General features: G+C 42.3%; 1 long non-coding RNA gene across 1 annotated transcript; it reads left to right on the top strand.

The window, feature by feature from the left end:
* Positions 1–13,643: 13,643 nt before the first annotated feature.
* LOC141141486 (uncharacterized) lies at positions 13,644–16,254 on the top strand. Its single transcript, XR_012244098.1, has 3 exons — positions 13,644–13,978; positions 15,793–15,933; positions 16,015–16,254. It is a non-coding gene; the product is annotated as an uncharacterized lncRNA (long non-coding RNA).
* Positions 16,255–19,064: the final 2,810 nt, after the last annotated feature.

Raw genomic sequence — 19,064 nt, 5'->3', positions numbered from 1 at the left:
CACCTTATCAATGACTTCTGACAGAGCAATTGATGTAATAATGTTGAGAAGATTTATCAGAATGAATTTTTAAATGAAAAATACAGCTGTTCTGATAGTGATAGAAATAATTTGCCTGAAATGTAGGCACATTGTCACTTTACAGTAATTATTAAGAATTATTTATAAAATTCCAACATTGTCCTATATAATATACGATCTTCCCTTTTCAGCATAGCTCAGGTTGGAGTATGCATTGTCATTACTGATGTGATTAAATGTGAGGCAGTAGAGTGGGGATTTCCGTGAGTTGTTTTTTTCATTTGGTATCAGCAGGAAAGCATCACCAGTTTTTTACATTCTCTGTCATTGCAGAGTTTGGAATTTGATAAGTAATAGGCAAATGCATTTCCTTCTTGAGTGGAACAGAAGCAATAAACTCCCCTCTCTCTCTCTCTCTCTCTCTCTCTCTCTCTCTCTCTCTCTCATTTAGCAGCTTGTTTTCCCCTGTAGCAATCTCAAGCTAATAGTTTCATTACTGTGTTTATCCTTAAAGTTCTCATAATAGATGAGTATTTGATGATGGTGTTTTAAATGAGTCATAGTTTAGTCCCTTTTTATTACAGATAGTCACTAACTGATATTATAAAGCAGATAAAACATGTAGGATTTAACTGAAACATCAGAATTTGTAAAGTAATAAGATTTGTATTTGAAAACAGTAACATCTTTACACAATATTTTTATATGTGAAACCTTTTGATTGTTGACCTACTACTGTGTCAGAAATTGCATCTTTGATTGTTAAGACAATTCTTGTTTCTGTGGGAGGACTTAAGATGGATAATTTGGTTGTTCGATCTTTCAGCTCCTTGCATGAGGTCTAAAGCAGGGACATGACCTGAGCCTCATGGGGCAAGTGTTTGCCAAACAAATGTTGCCAGATTAGATTTAGGTTCAGGGCCCGCTCACATTATGCATTGTGTTAACGTATGTGCAGACAAGGCGTATTGTGTTAAGACAACTTCATTTTTAATGAGCTAACATTTCACCTAAATGTATGTATAATGAGACATTTTCTTTTTTTTTAAACAGTCGCCCTACATGTGTTTTGGGGCATTGCAGTGTTGGTGCATTGCCCCCACTGTAACAGTCCATTGAGGTGACATTAAAATGAATGGCACCACAATGCACCATAGTGTGGTGTGTGAGTTGGACAACATGCCAGTGTATATGGACCCCCAAACTTTAGGTTAACAGGCTGAATATCATGTTTGTTTCTGTCAAGTATCATAACTAGAGATTAGGGGACTGGGATTAAAACCAGATTCATTACATTCAAATTATGTGGCATCACTCAGCACAGAAACAATGCATTTTCTAATTACCTGTGCCAATTATAGCTATTAGTAATTTTTCTTAGAAGCTGCCATACAGTAAATGAGGATTATTATCATTCATCACAGTCACAGTGTATTTGCTAACAGGTAGTGTTAACTACAAGCTGTTTTAAATATTAATATTTTTTTTCTCACAGAGTACTCAACATCGCCACTGTCACACATACATGCTAGCAAGCATTAGGCAGGGACTCTTTTAGGATCTGCTAGTGACCGATAGTCAAGGTTAGGAAGCAACTTTTATAGGGACAGAAGTAATAGAATTGGGCCTGCTGTGTACTGCTATGGAGACTAAAGAATGCCCCATCCAAAGATTTTCCTAAACATTTACTGGGTTCAATGCACTTTAGCTGTTGCCTTTGTTTTCCAGCAAATACTGATTATGTATTGTTTTATATTTGCCCAAAGAGTGTAACACAAAAATGAATTGTAATCGTTTCAGCCTTCAGTGACTACAAAATAAAAACTTTGTTGCAGTATTGATTGTTCAGCATTTATAAGGTATCAGGAATCTGGATAGTTAATTTCCCCACAGATAATGTGTCAAGAACAGGTATAAAATATTTTTTTACTGTTGGTTTATAAATGGATCATAACGTGTTTTCCCCAAACTTCTAACACAAAGTTCAAATTTAGTATTCTGTATTCAACCTTATGGGATGCAGTAACAATTGGCTTCCCTCTTTTTGCAGCAGCAGCAGCATTGGTCATGCAGTTACTTAAAGTGTTACTAAACCCAGTAATATGAAAATAGTTAATCTGCCCCCCCCCCCCCCCGCAGTGCCCACAGCCTATAAATCTTCTTTGTACAATAAAATGCTGCCACTATATACCTTTTGGCTGATCTGTATACCACGGTCACGTGATAAACTGAAGGGTTTGCCCGAGTCCCGAGATCTCCACTACAGCCTGTGTCCTCATGCTGTTATGGTAGACGGATCATCCGTTATTGAAGATATGACATCCCACCCACTGTGTTCTTTTTTAGTCACTGGGCATGGAGGAGAAGGAGGGACTGGGCTGTCAATTAGGATCTGTATACACACACCCAAATGTGTAATTTCAATATCATGTGACCTGAAAAGCTCAGCTCAAGCAGGAACTGTTCTCACCAGCAATAGAGACCAAACTGAGCATGTGAAGCTTTACTACACTGAGTGTGTTCTTATCTGGCCTTGCCAAGAGAGACCCTGCAAGGATGGGGAGGATCTGTGCATACAGGATAAAAGAGCCTTTTTACACAATGCAGAGGATTAACCCCTTAAGTTCCACCGCGAGTATCACAAGCATGCTATTCTGCATATACAGACTGATTTTACCGTTGTGGGTTTAGTAACACTTTAAGAACTAGTAAGGTGCTACCCAACACTTATAAATATATCTCTTTGTCAACAAAAGGATCTATTCTGTTTCAATGGCATGCTCTTTGACCCATTAAGTCCATCATTCACAATCCTTGATCATTTATTATTGATGCTACAGTGTATCAAGAAATATGCATATAATAAAAATGTATATAATTTATTCAGTTTTATGGATTCCCAGCATGCCTCATTGACCATGATCATGGTCCAGCATGTCTAATGTTTCTAACCCAACCACAGAAAAATCTCTGATAGTGGAACAGTAACCACAAGAGCACGGCGAGGTATGAGTGCCTATGATCAGTCCAGTAGTCTGTGTTGGGAGTAGCTGACACTTCCCTGGGAGGATGCCAAGAGATGGAACAGCTGACAGCAGACAGATGTTTCAGCAGAACAGGCTGGAAGCAGACAGGCTGGCATAGTTTTTTGGCTGATGACAGGCGTTGGATGCACAGCAGGAACTAGGAGCTAGACGATGGTGTGCTGGACTGAAGGAGCTGTAGCAGATTGGATAAGCAGGATGTAGGCTCAGACAAGCCAGGCCAGAAATGGGTGGGCAGATCAGGAATAGATGGTAGCCACAAAGCCACGCCTCTGATGACATCCATTAGGAAGAAACATGTCAGGCAGGTTGACATCCGCGCGCTGAATGCTGCAGCTGATGCATGCCTACTCAAACTTCTAATTGTAAGTTATTATAATAAAGTTTTTTAAATATCGTTACGGGCTTCACTATGGGTCCTTCATTTCTCTTCCTGGGTTTATGATGACTACATACTGGAAAGCCCTATCTCTGATGTGATCATTGGGAGTTATGGATATGTAAAGGAAGTTACACGGAGGTTGTTGTCTGACGAGGGGTTCCAGGGAGCTGGATTTGCTGGATGCCATTGAGAATCATCCATTCATGCTTAATCCTATTTGCCTTCTGGTAAGCAGACTACATTATCACATGGTGACGAGTGCCCTTTCTACATCTACACTGTGTCTGGGGATTTGATTCCTCCCACTCTTCAGATCTTTTTGGACTCTTTTAGCGCCGCAATATATTTTATTATGTGACTTTTTGTTTGCTATCAACAAACTTTGCTGGTCGCTTGCTTGTATTTTAGTTCAGCGCAAATTTTTTTGTTTTTTATTTCTACAGGAATAGACGATAGACAGAAGAATGGTCAGGTCACAGGCCGATGTCAGCAAAGGTGGAACAGATCAGGCAAGAACAGGAGGCAGAAGCAGAATCTGGGAACACGCCAAGGTCAGGGGAGGTAGCAGACAAGGATGGTCAGGAGCAAGTTAGGTCAAGATCAAAGGTCAGGCACAGGAATTATGAACAAATACCCAGAATGTTGTTCACCAAACAGTAATGAGCTAGTGCTGAAGCCCTGTTTAAATAGGCCACTTGGCCTAGTATTGGTGACAGGCGCGCGTGTGTGCGCCTGAAAACTCCATCTGCACTATGGAAAAGCCTTCCTTGACACTGGGAGCAATAGTGTCCCATTGTTAGTGTCAGTGGGAGAAATAGTACCTTATCATTAGTGTCAGTAAAAGGAATAATGCCCCATAATTGGTGTCAGTAGGATAGTGCCTTGTATCAGTAGGAGGAATGATGCCCCATGGGCCGGATAAAGGCAAGCGAACGGCTACATCTGGCCTTGTCTATATCCAGCCAGCTTGTTCCACGGGTCTGTTTTGCACTGTGTCTCTTATGCCCCGCACACACGGTCGGATTTTCCGATGGAAAATGTCCGATCGGAGCGTGTTGTCGGAAATTCCGACCGTGTGTGGGCTCCATCGGACATTTTCCATCGGATTTTCCAACACACAAAGTTGGAGAGCAGGAGATAAAATTTTCCGACAACAAAATCCGTTGTCGGAAATTCCTATCGTGTGTACACAAATCCGACGGACAAAGTGCCACGCATGCTCAGAATAAATAAAGAGATGAAAGCTATTGGCCACTGCCCCGTTTATAGTCCCGACGTACGTGTTTTACGTCACCGCGTATAGAACGATCGGATTTTCCGACAACTTTGTGTGACCGTGTGTATGCAAGACAAGTTTGAGCCAACATCCGTCGGAAAAAATCCTAGGATTTTGTTGTCGGAATGTCCGAACAAAGTCCGACCATGTGTACGGGGCATAAGGGTCACTTTGCAATAAAGCAAGGAAATATAAAAAAAATGTTGTAGTATATTATGTGCTTTACTAAACAAGAATGCTGTACATACAAACTACTTAACATTTTAGGACAACAATACACAACATTTAGAGTATTACAAGAGGGAGGGAGGAGAGAGGGGGAATGGCTGCAACAAAAGGTTCCAAAAAGGTGAACTTATCCTTTAAGCTTTGACAAAATAAAATCCTGGAAACTGATTGGTTTCTATGCAAAGCTACACCAGATTTTGCACTCTCCAGTTTTAGTACATCAAACCCTGTATGGGTGTGTGTGAACTCCATAGAAAGCTGTGGACAACTACTGGTGGTGGTAGTTCTCTATGGCTGGAAGTCTAAGATGCTCTTCTATGATGCTGCCTTACCCTATAGCAATCATTTAGATTTTCTCCATGGATCACCAACCACCCTACATATTTTAGTATGCTGAAGCACAATTGATTGTCCCTTAACGACCTCCTGCAGGCATTGTACAGTAATGTAAAGTGACATACTGGTATGTCACTGCCTACTTCCAGGTTTACTGCACACGCCCCCCGACCAACTACTGCTATGATTGTACACAGCGGGAGCCTGTCAGCAAGTCCTGGCCAATGATTCACAGCTGGGATATGCTGATCGGCTGTGTACATTCACAGCTCAAAGCTCTGTGTTGATGTTCAACACAGAGCTCTGTACATAGTGACTGATCTGTCAGTTTTTCCAGGTATGAGAAACATAGGGATCGGTTCTTAGAAAGCAGCACACTTTATACACATTACACATAGTTAGGCACATATTTAACCCCTTGATCGCCCTAGATGTTAACCCCTTCCCAGCCAGTGTCATTAGTACTGTGACAGTGTTTATTTTTAGCACTGATCACTGCATTAATGGCACTGGTGATCTCAGTGGCAGTCAGTTCCCCCCAGCATCAATTAGTATCAGATTGTCTGCCGCAATATTGCAGTACCTATTATAAGTCCCTGATTTCTGCCATTATTAGTATTAAAAATAAATAAATTAAACATTCCAGTATATATACCATAGTATGTAGATGCTATAACTTTCATGCAAACCAATCAATATACACTTATTGGGATTTTTGTTTACCAAAAACATGTAGCAGAATAAATTTTTACCAAAATATATACATTTTTTTTTTTTTTTTTTTTATGGAATATGTTTTATAACAGTAAAAAATAGTTTTTTTTTTTTTTTTTTTTTTAAAGCTTTCATTCTTTTTGCATTTATATCACAAAAACCCAACCCAGTGGTGATCAAAGACCACCATAAGAAAGCTCTATTTGTGTGAAAGAAATTTTATAAATCTCGTTTGAGTACAGTGTTGCATAACTGCGCAATTACTAGTTAAAGTAGCACATTGCCGAATAGCAAAAAATGGCCTGGTCATGAAGGGGGTAAAATCTTTTGGAGCTGAAGTGGTTAATGCTTTTAAAGGTAAACACCAAAACAGCCATATTTCAGCATCACATCTTACACGTAAGCTGCCTTTATTTTTCTGATTATTTATAGGCTGAATAAAAATATTTATATTAAATATTTTTTTAAATGAAGCACTCACCACCAATTTTCCTGGCAAGAAATGTGATAGTTTCATAACACTATTTAAATTGTTTACCATGCATTCTTGCTATTGGAGTATTCAACACATATTTTATTTCTGTTTAGGCATTCCCACCATGACTGCTCTATTTGACTTTAATCTGCTTGGTCTGCTGTATTTTTTTCTGTCTTCAGGTCTTGCAAACACTGCTGTGGATTATTAGCTCCAGGTGTACTATGATTCGCTTCTAGAACACAGCAGCATACGGTGAACTCTTCAATCCATTTGTGTGTAGGTGTAGACTGCATGAATAAACACACTAAGAAGGTATAGAGGGGGGAGTCAATGAGCTTAGAAACAGGCTTATAATGCAAGTTCCTGAACTCAAGACTGCAAGGCACATTGAGAGCTGTCTGTGTGGGAGGACCCCAAAGTGACAATTTACTAATCAGCCCTGGCTCTATCTCAGTCCTGTCATTTGTAAATAGTTCATCCATTATTCCAAAGTTCTTTCTGATCATTGCTGTGGCTGCTTGACATTAAAGGGAAACCCTTCACCTTCGGAGAACATTTAGCTGACAGGGATTGTCATTGTATACGGTGAGATAAAGGCTCCAATACCTGTAATAGGAAATTATACATTCATAGCTGCTTCTCTAGCCAATAGCAAACTGCAAGGGTCATGGCCATAGCTGAAATAAAATATTAATGTGTTTATTTTGCCTTTATGCTGTCAAAATTTAGGGAAACGATAGTTACAATGATGACATGTATGAAATGGAGGGAGGTGCAAAAAAAAAAAAGAAAATAAATACATTTGGGTTTAGTTTCTAAAAAATTTAACTGTAGATGATGTAGAAGATTTAATAAAAGTTAACAAAAGTTTGGCAGGAAATTATCTAAATAACAACTAAATACATTGCAACAAACATCTTGGGAAGAGACTTGTCGATAACATGTGAAGACATACAATAGACTTTAGAACTAGCAACATAAAACAAGTGTAGTCTTTCCATAATCTCACAGGACAAATTATGTCTGTTGATGTTGACATCGGTAATGTCATGAGGAAGTATTATACTTAAACATAAGAACACAGAACAGAAGAATATAAAAGTTGTTTTAAAACGGACACATTTTAGTAAATTCACATCTTTTTTTGGAGTTGGATAGAGTGGGGAAGATTTACAAGAGTTGTCAGGTTTTTATTGACGTCTGTGTTCCTGCTGGGAAGATTCACCTTTTCATTTTGTTCAGAGTGATGGGAAAAAAAAAAAAAAAATTCCCCTGTCATCAAACCCGGATAGAGAGTATATCTTTCCATGGAGACAGCTCACTTCCTGTTCTGTTTCTGAGATCGGAAGCAAAAAGAAATATCCCCAATTGACATAGATTGAAAAAAGGTTCTAAACAAAACCAGAAAAAAAAAGTTTAGCTTTAGATATACTTTTATGATTCAGTACCTTGGTGTTAAATGTATAATGCTGTTAACATTTTAGAATATTGATACTAATTGTCATTGTTGACTTCCTGCATGTGACCCTCACAGGAAATTTATATAAATCATTTGCCAACACACTTTCTTTGCCATAACTGTCTATAAAAATGATCTGTCTGTGGTGGTTTTCACTTATGCAGGTCATGGTATAGCTAGTAGTAAGTAGTCTCATTAACTGGACTTGTTCTCTAATGTTTAAGCTATTTCACTGCTGATCCAAGCAGCTTCTTTGGTTCTAATGAATGTCAGTAACATTATGCCCAGCATGCACAGCATATATAGCCACATTTATAGCCAGGGTAACTTAGTCTTCTTAGTCCAATCAACATACACTAATCGGCTACAGTTTATTAGGTACACCTGTTCAATTGCTTGGTAACACAAATTGCTAATCAGCCAATCACATGGCAGCAACTCAAGGGAAGAAAGGGGATTTAAGTGACTTTGAACATGGCATGGTTGTTGGTGCCAGACGGGCTGGTCGGAGTATTTCAAAAACTGCTGATCTACTGGGATTTTCTCGCACAACCATCTCTAGGGTTTAGTGAGAATGGTCCAAAAAAGAGAAAATATCCAGTCAGTGGCAGTTGTATGGACAAAAATGCCTTGTTGATGTCAGAGGTCAGAGGAGAATGGGCAGACTGGTTCAAGATGATAGAGGGGCAACAGTAACTCAAATAACCACTCCTTAGAACCAAGGTTTTCAGAATACCATCTCTAAATGCAACAATACATTGAACCTTGAAACAGATGGGCTACAGCAGCAGAAGACCACATCAGGTGCCTCTCTTGTCAGCTAAGAAAAGGAAACTGAGTCTACAGTTTGTACAGGCTCACCAAAATAGGACAATAGAAGATTGGAAAAACATTACCTGGTCTGATGAGTCTCAATTTCAGCTGCAAAATTCTGATGGCAGGGTCAGAATTTGGCATAAACAACATAAAAAGCATGGATCCATCCTGGGATGTATCAACGTTTCAGGCTGGTAGTGCAATGGTGTGGGGGATATTTTCTTGACACACTTTGGGCCCCTTAGTACCAATTGAGCAATTTAAATGCCACGGCCTACCTGAGTATTGTTGCTGACCATGTCCATCCCTTTATGACTACAGTGTACCCATCTTCTGATGGCTACTTCCAGCAGGATAATGCACCATGTCACAAAGCTCAAATCATTTCAAACTGGTTTCTTGAACATGACAATGAGTTCACTGTACACTGGCCTCCACAGTCACCAGATCCTAATCCAATAGAGATTTGCATCATGGATGTGCAGCTGACAAATCTGCAGCAACTGCCTAATGCTATTATGTCAATGACCAAAATCTCTGAGGAATGTTTCCAACAATTTGTTGAACCTATGCTATGAAGAATGAAGGCAGTTCTGAAGGCAAAAAGGAACACAACCCGGTACTAGCAAGGTATACCTAATAAAGTTTTTGGTGAGTGTATATCAATGTAGATGTTATTTGTCCGCAAACATCATGGGGATTGTGAAGGTTTGTGAAACCACCATGTATTAGATACATAAATAAACCATGCCATGGAGTATGGAATATGTGTTATTTATTCAAATCACTCAGCAATGTAACTCTGTATGTGATAGAGTTGATGCTGATAAACAGACTTAGAGGGGAATCTTATTTGTGCATCTTAGAGCCAACTATATAAAAACAAAAATCACCATATCTTAGCAGGTGTGGAGGCCTTTAAAACTATCTGTAACTCACTGAGAATGCAAAGTCCCAACCTCAATGAAAGGCCAGTCAACAGGCTGATGTGCTGCTAATAGATTTTATAATGAAGTAAATGTGGTGCATGCACTAGTTGGCTATTAAGTATTTGGATAAATGCTGGAGTACTCTAGGCAAATCACAAGATAAATATTCTGCAGAGGAAATATTTACTAGGCTATGATGGTTGATGAACAGTGGAGTATTAGAAGCCCCTATCCTTAAAGCTGAACTCCAGCAATTATATATTTTGCATAGCTACATTGAGCCATCTTGGTGTGGGAGGAAGAGAGCAGGCTCCCACTGTGAACACACCTCCATCTTGGCGTGGTGCCACTGGGTATTAAAGGCAGGCTGCCCTTCTTCCTGTATTCCCTTGTCATGTAAAACCACCAGCGCAGGGACATTTTTTTCCTTCCAGTGACACCACCAATGCAGGGGCATTTTTTCTTTTTTGTGCATCAAGTTAAACATTCTGGTTTCCTGTAGTGTACCACAACTATTGGAACTTTTTCAGTGCATTCCACAAATGTGAGTTACATTTTGCTCATATCTGCCACAGCAAAAAACATTCATGAGCCTAATGGCCTTATGTTGGCAGCACCATTTAAATGAATGCATCCTTTTTGTTTATAACACACATTTTTATTTCCCAAAAATTAAATTAATTCCTTTGGTGTGCAGCAGAATGTGTAACTGTTTGTAAAGAAAATTGAATCCCTTCTGTATAAGTGTCTTTCCTCATGGCGCCCTGAGAGACTAAAGGCCCGTACACACGATCATATTTTCCGAAGGGAACTGTTCCATGGAAGCCTGTTGGCAGAAAATCTGACCGTGTGTATGCTCCATCAGACAATTATTGTCGGACTTTCCGCCAACAAATGTTGGCTAGCATGTCTTCAAATTTTGAACACGCATGCTCGGAAGCAAGGACGAGCCGGAAGCGATCTGTCTTGTAAAACTAGCGTTCGTAATGGAGATATCACATTCGTGACGCGGCATAATATGGAATCTCTCAATGCAGCACATTCTCTTCTTCTTTGTAATGGTATAATAATGAAGCTGCTTTGCTGGTTATATTCACAGAGTTCTGACAAACGTATTTAATTTTTTTTCTAATGATCTCCAGAATAATATTTTTTTGTGTGTCAAGTTACCACAACACCATTATTATCTCATATTTTTAAAGATCAAAGATACAACTATGTTGGTGTCCCTTGTTCATTTTACATTGTATTTTTGAAATGTACCTGCCTACTCACAAACAAACTTGCCAAGTATTTTGCAAACAAAAATTATTTTATTCAATAGGGAGCACAAGGTCATATAAAAATCAAGAGGAAAGCAACGATGGAGAAACAGTTGGAATTGGTGAAGTGTTTGTACCCCAGGGCAGACATCTTTAGTTGCATTTCAAAATTTGTAGCCTGAGGAGTCCATTTAATAGGGAGCACAATACAGTCCTGGCATAGGCGTGCGCAGCCTATTGCATTAGGGTGTGCACCCCAAAACTCAAACACACATGCGTATGTATAATATATATATATATATATATATATATATATATATATATATATATATATATATACACACACACACACACATATACTGTATATACACACACAAATACTCACATATATGTACATAAAACCACCTATTTATGTGCCTGCCTAACCCAAGTGCCTTTGTTCAACTTTTTATTAAAAAATAATAAATGCATAGAGGTATAACTCCTCCTAGCGGCTGAAGGGTTAAAACCGGCCATGTTGCAGTGCTGCCAAAGCTCTTTGCAGGCGCTGTGCCAGCGCTGCCAATTCATTCCAATGGGCATTGGGTGGTTTAGAAGCAGTGTATACAGTGCTACCACACCACCCCAAAGATGCTGCTTGCGGGACCTTTCCTAACGTCCTGCAAGCACACTGCCCCTGTGTGAAAGCACTCAGGCTTTCACACTGAGGAGGCAGTTTTCAGGCACTTTACAGGCGCTATTTTTAGCACTAAAACGCCTGAAAAATACCCTAGTGTGAAAGGGGTCTTAAAGCGGAGTTCCACCCTAAAGTGGAACTTCCACTCATCTGATTCCTCCCCCCCTCCAGTGCCACAATTGGCACCTTTCAGGGGGGAGGGGGGTGCAGATACCTGTATAATACAGGTATCTGCACCCACTTTCGGGAATAGCTAGCTGCAGATGCCTGACCCCCCCCACCCGTTGTGGTCTGGGAAACACACAGTTCCCACAACACAATGGGGACCAGTGAAGATGCGCAGGGCGACAGTAAAGCCGCAACGCTTCACTTCCTGATTCCCTGACCGAGGATGGCGGTGGGGGCAGCTGAAAACCGAGCAATTGCTCGTCATCTGCTGCCGACATCGCGGGCGCCCTGGACAGGTAAGTGTCCATTTATTAAAAGTCAGCAGCTGCAGTATTTGTAGCTGCTGGCTTTTAATATTTTTTTTTAAGGTGGAGCTCCGCTTTAAGTTACTGGCTGTGGTCACACTCCAGCCTCCCTATCATACCATACAGGGTTAATGTCCCTGTATGGTATGTGATGATGTCATGGCTTTGGGGTGAAGGAAGAGACATTAGAGTCAGGTAAGTGAAAGAGGTTACCCCCCTCCCCTCCCCCCACACACTGCAAGGAGAGACTTTTTTACTGTCCTGGAGTTGGGCTGTATTATTATGATAAGAGTTTTTGATAGGTTAGGAATTTCTGGGACTTCAGAGGTGCTACATAGATGTATTCCATACACACACACACATATTATATGTTATTAAAAAAAATCATTTTAACAGGATATAATGTGTATGTGGAATACATTTATGTAACACCTCAGAAGTCCCCAGCATGAAAAATGCTGGGGTCAGAATGATAGTCTTTCCTGTAAGTTAACATTCAATTCAACACTCATGAGCTCTAAATTGTGTGTGATTGATGAACAAAAAACTAAAGCTATGTACCATTTTCATACACAGGAAAGTCTCAACCAAAGCCAAGAGGAGGCCGTGCCAAGCAGCCTGACTGAATGCCAGGTTCCTTCCCTTCGCCCTCCAACAAAAAGGACCAGGCAGTTCAGAAACCTGAATGAGGCCACAGCTGTATTTCTACGGCAAGCAACAAGTGTGATTAGCATGGCCCCTGATTCCCAGGAGGCTTTTGGCTGCAGGACAGGCAATAAATTAAAAGAGATAGAGGAGGACCAGCGCATTATGTGTGAAGAAATCCTTAAGGTCCTGAACAAGGGGAAGAAGGGCCAAATCACCCCTAAAATGCACCTCTGCAAATTTGACCATCCTCCTCCACCACCTCCACCAACACAACAGCCACCCCACCCACCACAGCAGCATGACTGACCGTGGCCAATGCAGCAAAAACACCCCCAACAAGGCCACTGGGTTGGGGATTTTCAGCACTATAATTTATAATTCAATTTTGGTTTAATTTGAGTGTTTTTTTTTGGTGCAGAAAATGCATTTTTGATTTAATTTCTTTAATTTGTGTTGAAGGAAGTGTTTAGAGCAATGACCTGGGTTCAGTCTGGTCTGACTAAAAATGCAGGCTATTGTAAGACCACAGCCTCGGGACATATATGTCATCTGCTGCAGCTCCCGATCTCTCGGAGTCCAGGACTCATAGGCGTGCGCACAGGGTGTGCCAGGTGTGCCTGGGCACACCCTAATGCCCAGGCACATCCAACACACCCCCAGGGCTTTTTTGCTGCTAAAATGTGTATGTGTGAGAATTCTTTTTTTCTAAATGACACTGCTGCGAGTTAGACTATTTGTCATGGATGTGTACAACTCCTGTGGGAACTGCAGCCACTGGCTGCGGAGTAATCAGTCAGTCAGCCGCATTTTCCGATGCTGACTCTGTAGTTCCGGCTACAGCATCCCTGTCAGCTGAATATCACTCCGTCGCCAGCTGTCAGAGATAAAGCCTGTAAACTCCAGAGAGCATCGGATAATTCCTGACTGCTTACTTTACAGCTGTGGCTGCAGTCCTTACAGGAGTCACCCACCATCCTATGCCCTGTGTGCCAGAAGACAGCTTGCCAAACTCCTCTCTGATACAGCATTTGGATGAAAACTGTCTCTCTCCTCCTCGGGTTCCTATCTGGCTGAGTCGGGGCTTTCACAGCTCCAGTACAGGTGGGAGGAGCAGGAAGAGATCATCACAGAGTGCACCCTCGATCTCTTTCCTCCTGTCCAGCACACAGCACAGCTCTCCCTGGGGTTGATGGAAGAGCTCAGAGGACACATAGCAGCCTTTTACCTGTGAGACCTGTGAGTACTGACCTTCTCTGCCTTCCACTATACAATTCTATGCACTTTGCAGAACAGGTTTACTGAAAGAGAAAGTAACATTCTTGAACAGGTTAGGAATTCCTGGGACTTCTGAGGTGTTACATAAATGTATTCCACATACACATTATATCCTGTTAAAATGATTTTTTTTAATAACATATAATATGTGTGTGTGTGTATGGAATACATCTATGTAGCACCTCTGAAGTCCCAGAAATTCCTAACCTATCAAAAACTCTTATCATAATAATACAGCCCAACTCCAGGACAGTAAAAAAGTCTCTCCTTGCAGTGTGTGGGGGGAGGGGAGGGGGGTAACCTCTTTCACTTACCTGACTCTAATGTCTCTTCCTTCACCCCAAAGCCATGACATCATCACATACCATACAGGGACATTAGCCCTGTATGGTATGATAGGGAGGCTGGAGTGTGACCACAGCCAGTAACTTAAAGCGGAGCTCCACCTTAAAAAAAAATATTAAAAGCCAGCAGCTACAAATACTGCAGCTGCTGACTTTTAATAAATGGACACTTACCTGTCCAGGGCGCCCGCGATGTCGGCAGCAGAGGACGAGCAATTGCTCGGTTTTCAGCTGCCCCCACCGCCATCCTCGGTCAGGGAATCAGGAAGTGAAGCGTTGCGGCTTTACTGTCGCCCTGCGCATCTTCACTGGTCCCCATTGTGTTGTGGGAACTGTGTGTTTCCCAGACCACAACGGGTGGGGGGGGGTCAGGCATCTGCAGCTAGCTATTCCCGAAAGTGGGTGCAGATACCTGTATTATACAGGTATCTGCACCCCCCTCCCCCCTGAAAGGTGCCAATTGTGGCACTGGAGGGGGGGAGGAATCAGATGAGTGGAAGTTCCACTTTAGGGTGGAACTCCGCTTTAAGACCCCTTTCACACTAGGGTATTTTTCAGGCGTTTTAGTGCTAAAAATAGCGCCTGTAAAGTGCCTGAAAACTGCCTCCTCAGTGTGAAAGCCTGAGTGCTTTCACACAGGGGCAGTGTGCTTGCAGGACGTTAGGAAAGGTCCCGCAAGCAGCATCTTTGGGGTGGTGTGGTAGCGCTGTATACACTGCTTCTAAACCACCCAATGCCCATTGGAATGAATTGGCAGCGCTGGCACAGCGCCTGCAAAGAGCTTTGGCAGCACCGCAACATGGCCGGTTTTAACCCTTTAGCCGCTAGCAGGAGTTATACCTCTATGCATTTATTATTTTTTAATAAAAAGTTGAACAAAGGCACTTGGGTTAGGCAGGCACATAAATAGGTGGTTTTATGTACATATATGTGAGTATTTGTGTGTGTATATACAGTATATGTGTGTGTGTGTGTGTGTATATATATATATATATATATATATATATATATATTATACATACGCATGTGTGTTTGAGTTTTGGGGTGCACACCCTAATGCAATAGGCTGCGCACGCCTATGGTCTAGATGTGTTTAAAACTATAAAGAAATGCCACTTGATTCAGTGTAAGGAGAGGACACTCAGCAGCTGTTTATGCATGTAGATGCAGGAGCTCTAGTGTGGGACACCATAACCCCTTGTTATGGTGTCCCGCACAGGTGCTCCAGTGAATACTACGGGTTTCTCCATGTGTGAAACTTACACAAAACAGGTAAGTATTCTAGCTTCTGAAAGGGAAAAAAAATCATGTATTCAGCTTGGAACTTTGCCAAAATAGACAATTGGAAGACACTTCCAAGCAATGTTTCATATTACTATTTCTAGCCTAACATATCTGTCTGCTAAGTATACCTTTTTTGTATTCACATAGGGAAGAAAAGAAGAGGGACATCTGAGGACACCAGTAACCCCACACCTACTGAAGAAAGGCAACTCACCCCACACCCTGAAGATGTTGATGCTGATGTGCAGGAAGTGCTGGGTGAAGTTGTAGAAATGGCATTGACCACAGGTCAGTGTCTGAGACCACAGCTTCAGGTAATAGATGGATGCCTGCATATTTTTAATACATGGTGTGTTTTTTTATTTTTAGGTGCTGTGGAAGTTGTGGAAGAAGAAACTCACTTCAGCAGTGCAAGTGCACAAATCCTGATCAGTGATATCATGGTTTGTAATTGTGATTTGGAACAATAGAAACAAAACATCCACGATGTTCAAGAAAGACTGAGCAACATCATCGATATTTTAGGGAAAATCTAAACAAAAATAAAATTTTATAGTTGTCGTTATGTTGTACGTGTTTTTGCAGTTTTAAATGAATTGCAAAGCCAAATTTTGAAGATGTACACAGTGTGTCAACATGTGCTATCTCCCATCATAGGATATCAATGTACGCGTTTTGTGGGTGCAACCCCTTCCTCCAAACAAAAGTAGGTGAGAAGAAGGGGTTGCACCCCCGAAACACGTCCATTGCTCCCCCATGATGGGAGCTAGCACATGTTGACACACTGGGGCTTATTTAAAAAAGGCAAAACCACTTTGCACTACAAGTGCAATGCAAGTGCACTTGAAAGTGCACTTGTAGAGCAAAGTGGATTGGCCTTTCTGAAATAAGCCCCAGTGTGTCAACATGTGCTAGCTCCCATAATGGGGGATCAATGGACGTGTTTCGGGGGTGCAACTCCTTCCTCTCACCTACTTTAGCTTGGAGGAAGGGGTTGCACCCACAAAACGCATACATTGATATTGCATGATGGGAGATAGCACATGTTGACACACTGTGTGTTTTGTGGCTTTGGCAAAATAGATGTAGGGAAAAGACACACATTTTAGGCATGGGATCATGAGGGAAATCCAAATTTTGAGTCCCAATTTGTGTGCATCTTCAAAATGTGGCTTTTAGAGGGGTGAGATCACCCCATCTGATGAAGGCAAGATCAACACAGTTTTGACATACTAATGTCTCATATGGCCTTCACTTTAGCAAAGTCGAACTTTGTAAGTTCCTGAGTTGGGGATGTGTATGTTATGTTTTAAACATGTCTGTTTAGCCCCTAAAAAGGCAAATGAATGTCAAACATACATGACATGTTATAAACCAAGATGTTGGTTTGTTCAAAAACCATTTAAAACGTAAATGTGCTTGGAGTAAAATGTTTTACACTCAACAATGTGTGGCTTCTTATTTCAATGCTCAATAACAGTGTATTTGTTAGGTTGGTGTAGTTACAGTGACAATGTGCTGTACAATGTGCCAAAATCTGTGTGCGCATGCGCGGGAGCTCCGTAATGGCTGCTTGAGCCAGGAGCTCCGCATCCCCCCTGCCCCACGAGCTTCATAGTGGGCACAGCACCACCCGATACTGGCCCCTCATCCGTCACCAGGAACCCTCCAGGAGTCCCCCTGGATGTCCAGACTGGCCACCAGACGCGACCTTGGGCTGGAATTCGACAAACTAGGCCGGGATGGGTGTACCAAGATGGGCGCCGCCACCTCCACACAGCCACACGCGGCCTCCGGGGAAAGGAAGCTGGAGCAGAGGCAAGTTATAGCACCAGCGATCCTCACATATTCCCAGGTGACCCATGGAACCCCACAATACCCCCAGGCTCCCTCTCCAGCCTCCACAGAATCCCTACTAGGCCACACCATGAATGACTATGCCCTGTCCCCAGCCAGGCCTACTCCACCATTCCAGCATGCTACTCCCTCCCCCAGCCTGCCTGACCAGGACCCATACTCCCTGCAGGAGGACCTATTCCTCAAACTTTCTGCCCTCCTGGAGAGAGGATTGGCCAACACAGCCGCCCAAATCACAAGAGACATTAAATCTGACTTCACTAATCTAGGTTCCAGGCCATAGAAAGTAAACTGGACATTACTGTCTCCCACAGTAATCAAAACGCAGCCCATATCCAGGTTCTACAGGACCAGCTTAACACTGCCCTGTCCAGGACTGATGACCTCGAAAATAGGTCCAGGAGATATAACCTTAGGATCCGAGGCCTCCCTGAGAACATCATGGATATCCTATTCGCGGTACAAGACCTCATTAAGGAGCTTTCACCCAGCACACCCCCCCACCGCCTAGAGTTGGACAGAGCTCACAGGGCCCTAGGACCCCCCCAGAAAGGATGGCTCCCGAGGGATGTCATTGTGAAGCCACACATCTACTCCATTAAGGAGGAAGTCATGAGACAATCCTGCCTCAAGCAGCAAGTCACTTGCTGAGGCCACTGAATACAAATCTTCACAGATTTGTCCCCCTCTACCATCCAAAAAAGGCGAGCTCTCATACCGCTTCTCACAGTCCTTGCCCAACAGGACATGAAGTACCGCTGGGCCTTCCTCTTTGCAGTAAAATTCGCCATCCAGGGCAAAGCTTATGCCTTCTCCAGCTTACTGGAAGGAGAGAAACTTTTCCTTCATCTCAAGTTGATATTGCAGGAAGCACCCATGGATGTCATCGGCGAGCTCCGCCAAGAGACCATCCCTAACAAGTCCTGTCTCCCCCCCTTTGGAACACAGGGAAAACCAAGAAATCCAAAGACTGCAGGCCCCCATAAGACGGATGATCAACCCTTCCTTCTCTTCGCCCCCACTCGGGCACCCCACTCTGGGACTGTAGTCCCCGTTGTTGATGGAGCTCCGGGCTCCTGCCCTAAGCCATTGTTAGGATGGCCCTTTTATGTTTGCCTCCAGGAAAACTTTTTTTTTCTCTTCTTCGTTTTCTTGTTTTGGTTCTCTTTTTTCACTGTTCACAAGCATCCTAAAAGACTTTGCGGAGTTCACCCTAAAAGGACAGCATGAAATGCCCTAGATGACCTTAGGATCTTGGACCTCTATTAAGAGACCTCAACGTTAGTTCAGGAACTCTCCCGGAGATACCAGGACACGGTAAGCCATCCTGGCTGGAGGTTTCTTGAGATGCTTACTTCCAGGATCTTCTCGATTGCCATATGTGCAATATTACCTCTTCTAAAGTTTTTGCCAACTGTTACTGTTATCTGTGTTAGTTTATATTTTTGGTCCACATAGATGCAAGGGTCAGGGGTGACACCCTTGTGCCTCCACCCATTCCTTAGAAGTGGGTTTTCGCCTCTGCGGAATGGGTCGTCGGCCCTCACTTAGAGGTTACCAAT

This window comes from Aquarana catesbeiana, linkage group LG04 (genome assembly GCF_042186555.1).
Source record: "Aquarana catesbeiana isolate 2022-GZ linkage group LG04, ASM4218655v1, whole genome shotgun sequence".
NCBI classification, from domain to species: Eukaryota; Metazoa; Chordata; class Amphibia; order Anura; family Ranidae; genus Aquarana; species Aquarana catesbeiana.
The sequence above is the reverse complement of the archived record's forward strand: the minus strand, read 5'-3'. Positions and strand labels throughout refer to the sequence as shown.